This window comes from Ascaphus truei, chromosome 3 (assembly GCF_040206685.1).
Source record: "Ascaphus truei isolate aAscTru1 chromosome 3, aAscTru1.hap1, whole genome shotgun sequence".
Lineage (NCBI taxonomy): Eukaryota > Metazoa > Chordata > Amphibia > Anura > Ascaphidae > Ascaphus > Ascaphus truei.
In genome coordinates, this window is record NC_134485.1 from 90,565,425 (window position 1) to 90,571,424 (window position 6,000).

The following is a 6,000-nucleotide window of genomic DNA, read 5'->3' on the forward strand; positions in this document are numbered from 1 at the left end:
ATTTCGCCCCTTTTAAGAATTCCCTCAGATTGTCCCTCGTTTTTTGATTGTGAGTGAACTTACCTCTGTCATAGAGCGCCTCATAGTAGGATTTAAATTCCTCTACGATCCGCTTAGGATTCGAGGTAAGTTCCCCCCCTGCATGCGAATAGATTGAATCTGGTAGTTTGGTATTTTGTTTCTAAGTTTATTGGCCAAGAGGGTGTCCGGCTTGTTCGCCTTCTCAAAAAACCTGCGTTTAGTCCAGCTCAACTCCTTTTCAGCCTGGGAGGCTAGTCGTATGTTTAACTGATGTTTGGTATCAGATATTTCTTTCAGGGTAGAGTCTCGTTTGAGGGTTTTATGTATTGCTATGAGGGAAGCCAATTTCTCCTGCAGCTCCTTAGTTTGACTCTCTTGCTCTCTCCTTCGTCTAGCAGCTAGACACATGAGAGACTCCCTGAGGGTAGCCTTATGGGCCTCCCACAACGTGGAGTGTGATGACACACTACCCTCGTTCTCTCAGAAGTACTCCTTGATCTTCTCTCCTACCTCCCTCTCAATGGTCGGTATTTTCAATAACAGCTCATTTAATCTCCAACCCGCTCCAGGTCTGTCTAGCAAATTTAGTGTGCACCGCAGCTCTATTGGTGCGTGGTCAGGCCACGAAATGTTGTGTATCCCCGTGTGGGAGACCACTGGGATCAGTCTATTGGATACAAGGAAGTAATCTATCCGACTGTAGCGGTTATGGGGGTGGGAAAAAAAGGTAAAGACTTTAACCGTTTGGTGTTGTTCTCTCCATATATCCACTAGCTGGCAGTCTCGTAATCCTTGGGTGATGTTTAGTATGTCCTGTCTGAGGGGTAGGTTAGATACTGTACACCGATGTATGTTTGGGTTTAATGTCCTGTTTAGGTCTCCTGCTACAATCATGTTTCCCTTTGCTTCCTTACGTAATTTCCGGAAAAAAAGGGAAAAAAACTCTGAAGCCGGCTCACAAGGTGCGTATATTGACGCCAGAGTGAGAGGCTTGCCCTGTATGGATCCTACAAGAATAAGGAATCTACCTTCCTTATCTATCAGTTTCTTATCTACATGAAACGCTATGCTGTTACGTATTGCTATGGCTACCCCTCTCTTCTTTTCTTTCGCCGATGCTAAGTGTACTGTTTTAAAGTCCTTATCTAAAAACTTTGGGAAACTAGCCGTGGAGAAGTGGGTCTCTGAGAAAAATAATGTCTACCTTGTGACGTTTGTAATCTTTAAGGGCCAACTTACGTTTAGCTGGGCTATTGAAGCCTTTGACATTGTGTGATATGCATCTAATTTCTTTATTCATCTTGCTTTATTCATGCCCTGACTCTATCGGTGTCTTCTCCGGCTGCTCTGCCCTTTTCAGGCGGTGTTCTGTTCTCGACTCCAACTTCTCCATCTTCGCTGTCGCTTTCCTCGCTCTCCTGGGGATTGGGGTACGGCGGGGTGTGACACAGGAGGAAAAACCGGTAGGAAAAACAAAGGGGAAAACAACACATGAATACATATACGTGAAAAACAATGATAACTTGTCGTCGGCTACAGGGCCTCCCCGTCCTGTAGCCAAGTCCAGCGCCTTTGGGGTGATGACTCTCGTGGTGCCCTGCCCACAACCCTCGTTTATCCCCCAAAGGACTTCATTGGGATCCAGGGGGTCCCTCCACCCCAGGCCCCGACTGAGATCCATGCCAACCCCCGGGGTATGTGTCTCCTCCAATACTCCACATCTGCACTCTATTTTCACCCTTCTAACTTTGTAAGATAAACTTTATTCGCCTCGACTTGCCTGTATTAACTTTCAGGACACTTGCTGCCTCATGCGCCCTGTTATCTTCCGCAACCTTACTCTCCGAGCTTCTTCAGGTGTTTTGTTAAATGTGTCGCCTCCCGCCTCCCCCTACGTACACCCCCAGGCTCCCCTCTAACTCCTTTCTGTCCCCTACCCCCTCTCATTCATTCTATCCTCCCATCCTCCCACTCCTCTTTTCTTCTCGCCTCTCGTCTTGTATTCTCGTGTTCCACCTCTCACTGATCTGTTCCCCCTTCCCGCCCTTTCATCTTTCTTCCCTCCCGCCTTGCCCTTCCGTCCCTCTTTCATCCCCCCCTATCCGCTTATCTTCCCTTTGCCGCATCTTTCTTTTTGTCCGGCAGCTTTTTTGCCACCTGTATGGGGCCTTTTGCTCCTCGGCGTCGCTCTCTGAGGCATCCCTGTGTGCCTATGACCAAGTCTGCCCCATCCAAGATGGCGTCTCCCCATTTGTCCACCGCCATTTTGGACCTGCTTCTGCCACGAGGAGGCTGGAGCGCGCGCTCTCCTCCCGCCTTTTCACCTCTTCCGGGTTCTGCGGCTCAGGCTGGTTCCAGTGAGGCGCCATCTCGTCCGCCATCTTCCTCCATCGTCCAAAACGGAAAGCTAAGGTAAGTTTTACCTATTTTTTCCCAGGGACTGTCACTGAACCCGTAGATCCGTTGGCATTCTTCGCGGCACATCTGTGGGCTGCATTTTCACTGTCACCCCTTTGCAGGGGCCTTGCAAGTTATTTTTCTTCTCCCTCCGGCAAACCCATATACACAACAGGCGAGGCAACTTGTTTGTTAAACTGAACAACTTTTATTAACTGTGAGCACTGCCAGTGCAGCGATGTTAGTCCTTCACTTCTTACTTCCTTTAGTTTTGGGAGAGCCCGCACCTCTGCTCCATTTGGGCTCCAGTCGGGCTCCAGTGCCCCCTCTGCCTCCCTTGCTGGGGCACCCTTCAGGTCCAACTTAGCCAGAAAAGCCGGCCCCTCCGCTGGGTCTTTCATTGTGATGGGCCTCCCGTTCCTCGCCACCATCAGACCAAACGGGAAGGTCCACCTGTACCTTACGTTCTGGTCCCGCAGGGCCTTTGTGATCGGTAGTAGGCTACGGCGCTTAACTAGTGTCACAGGGGACAGATCTTGGAAGATCAGCATTTTGCTGGCTTCGAACTCCACCGTTGGTAGGGCCCTTGTTTGTCGTAATACTGCCTCCCTGGTGGTATAGTAGTGCAGCCGGATAATAATGTCCCGGGGCTGCTCAGTTTGCATCGGCCGGGAGCGGAGGGCTCTATGGCAGCAGTCCATGGCCAGAGCCTCCTTATTGCATTCTGGCAGCAGGGATTCCAGCCAACGCGTAACGAATTCTTCAGTCTCCCATCTCCTCAGTGACCCCTCTTATTCGGATGTTATTCCGCCGTTCGCAGTTCTCCGCATCCTCCTGGCGTTCTTTCAGCTCATCAATCTGCCGCTGTAAGTCTCCCGACCTCTTCTCTGTCTTTTTTACCACCATTATAGTTTGGTCTACTTTGTTCTCCAGATCGTCCGTTCTTGCTCCCAGTTTACTGATCTCCCTCTTAACTTCCTTAATCTCAGCCTGCAGGAGGGACTTTAAATTATTGTACAGTCTCTCAAAATCACATATCTGCACAGTTAATAGGGATTGATTGCTGGCCCCCTCCTCCTTTCCTTCTTGTTCAGTGTCAGTGTCGGGGTTTGAAGCCGGCACCATTTGCTCTGCCATGCCGCCCCATCCTGCTCTCCCGAAGTAGTTTCTGACATCCGCCAGTTTTTGTTTCTTTTGGCTCGCTGGATTTTTCGGGGCCATCCCTGTATGTTTATTTAGTGCTTTTTGGTTGTTTTACAAGCAATTCTTTATGTTTGGGGTGTTTTTAATATTGTTTACTGTAAGCGCGGCACGGAGCTAACTACCTAAACCTCCATCCCAGTGGCCGTCGCGCATGCGCCTGAACTTTATTCATTTTATTATGCTACTTAATGTGTTTAATAATGGGCAAATAATCTATTATCCCTATCTGGATAATAGTTATTTTGCACATTATTGTACTGTATGTGTTGGGTGGGGGGGGGGGGGGGATTGATGTATTTAATGTACAGGACATGTTTATTTTTTTTACATACAGGGTTGTTTCCTCAGGTCTGCGGGGGTCCTATAGAGCCCACCTGCGGTCTCCTCAGGCTTCTCACGGGTAAACGGCTGCCGGGTCCACGGGGGACACCTGCGGGAAGAACTGGTGGCCCCACATCTGTGGGGGCACCGCGGATCCGTAGGGACCACCCGAGGGCCTCCAGACCCCAGTGGGAACCACCCGAGGCCCCTCAGACACCTGTGGGTCTGACCCAGGGCCCCCCAGACAGCCACGGGCCTACCGCCCACGGTGACCCACGGAGACCACATGGTGGACCACGGCGCCTGGCGGGGACCACCCGTAGGCCTCCAGACCCTGTTTGAAACATGGTGCTGAGATACTGTAGGTCTGTGAGGTGACCCGTCAGACCCACTTGGGACTCCCGTGGGCCTGGGGTATTAACCCTGTATGTAAAATAATAAATCATGTATTTATGGGGGGGCACATGGGGTGGGTTATGTATTTAATAAATATAATGATGTTTATTGTGGGGCTGTGTATTGTTTTTATTTTGGGTACTGGGGGTGGGGGAAGGGAGTATTGGCCCCAAGGGTATGTGGGTAGGCCTCCCAGCTGGGTATTGGGTGAGTGAGGGTGGTTAGGCCTCACGGGGTGGGTGTAGTGGGGGAGGGTATGTAGGCCTCCCGAGTGGTGGGTGAGGGTGGGTTAACCCCTTAATGACTGTAGCGGTTAATAACAGCTATGATGATTAAGGGGTTAGGGGACATTACATTGGCTGTTTTTACTCTTGTTCATGTTTTGCAGCATCGGAGGGGGCATGGACGGTGATGAAGATGAGGATGGCCTTCATCGTGACAGCCGGCCATGGGTGAGTGCTATATGTATTTATTGTATTTATTGTCCTTTATGTATTTTAAATGGGCAAATTCACTATTATCCATATGTGGATAATATTAATTTTGCACATTACTATACTGTATGTGTTAAGTGTGGTGTATTTATGTGTTGTAATTTTTTTAGGGGTGCACTGAATTGGTACTGCAGGCTTGCGGGGAACACCCGAGGGCCACCGCCGGCCTATAGTATCATTGCTGTGCATCCCAAAAATGTGATATTTGTAATGGGGGTATAGGGGTTGTTGGGGGCACAGGGGGTGTATGTTGTTTATTGCAATGTTTATTGGGGGCAATTGTCCCCAATAAACATGCTATTATGCCTTAACCCCTTCATTGCCTTAGCGGCTATCCGCTATGGTAATGAAGCAGCATTAATGTATTTTCATAATATTGTGCGGGAGCAGGGGGTCCCCTGAGCTGAACCGCATTGATTTGTGGCTCAGGGACTCCCTACTTCCCGAGTTACAGGCCCCGGTTTGGGGCATCGATGCCAGTGTTGCCGCCATCTTTACAGCGGGCATGTCGCTCATACCCTTGTATGACCGCCGCGACTCTCAGCGCACCCTGCGCATACGCAACCTTGCGCAAGATGGCAGCGCCCTGCGAAGATGGCTACCAGAGCCTCAGGCGAACCAATCGCCACCCACACTACCACCTGCACGCCAATGAAGGTAGGAGGGAGAAGGGCACAACACCGGAGAGGACATAGCTACATATATATATTCAAAAGGGAAGAGCTTAATCACCTAAAGCAAGGCTGCCATTTTAATGGCTTTGATCAGTTTTTCCAGATTTTAGGGCCACAAAATAACCAAAACGTACATTTTTTTAGGTTTGGGATGTTATTTATTATCCATAGCATATATATTTATTAAACTACTTGTATATATAATTTTATAGTTGACACAAATGTATTGATTAAGAACTAAAAGTTAGAAATGCTGTATGTTAAAAACAGGTAGGGTTAGAGTTGCAGATACACATGAAGATAATAATATGGTATCTTCTATTTTTCACCAACACTGCCATTGAATTCTATGGAAATGCTGTGTTATTTTGGATAATAACAGGAATATGATTTTGTTTTCTGGGGGGACAATATCATGTGTTACATCTGTATGCACATTACAAAAGCTACATGTTTAACTTGATTTAATACTAATCAAGGTATGAAAAATATAT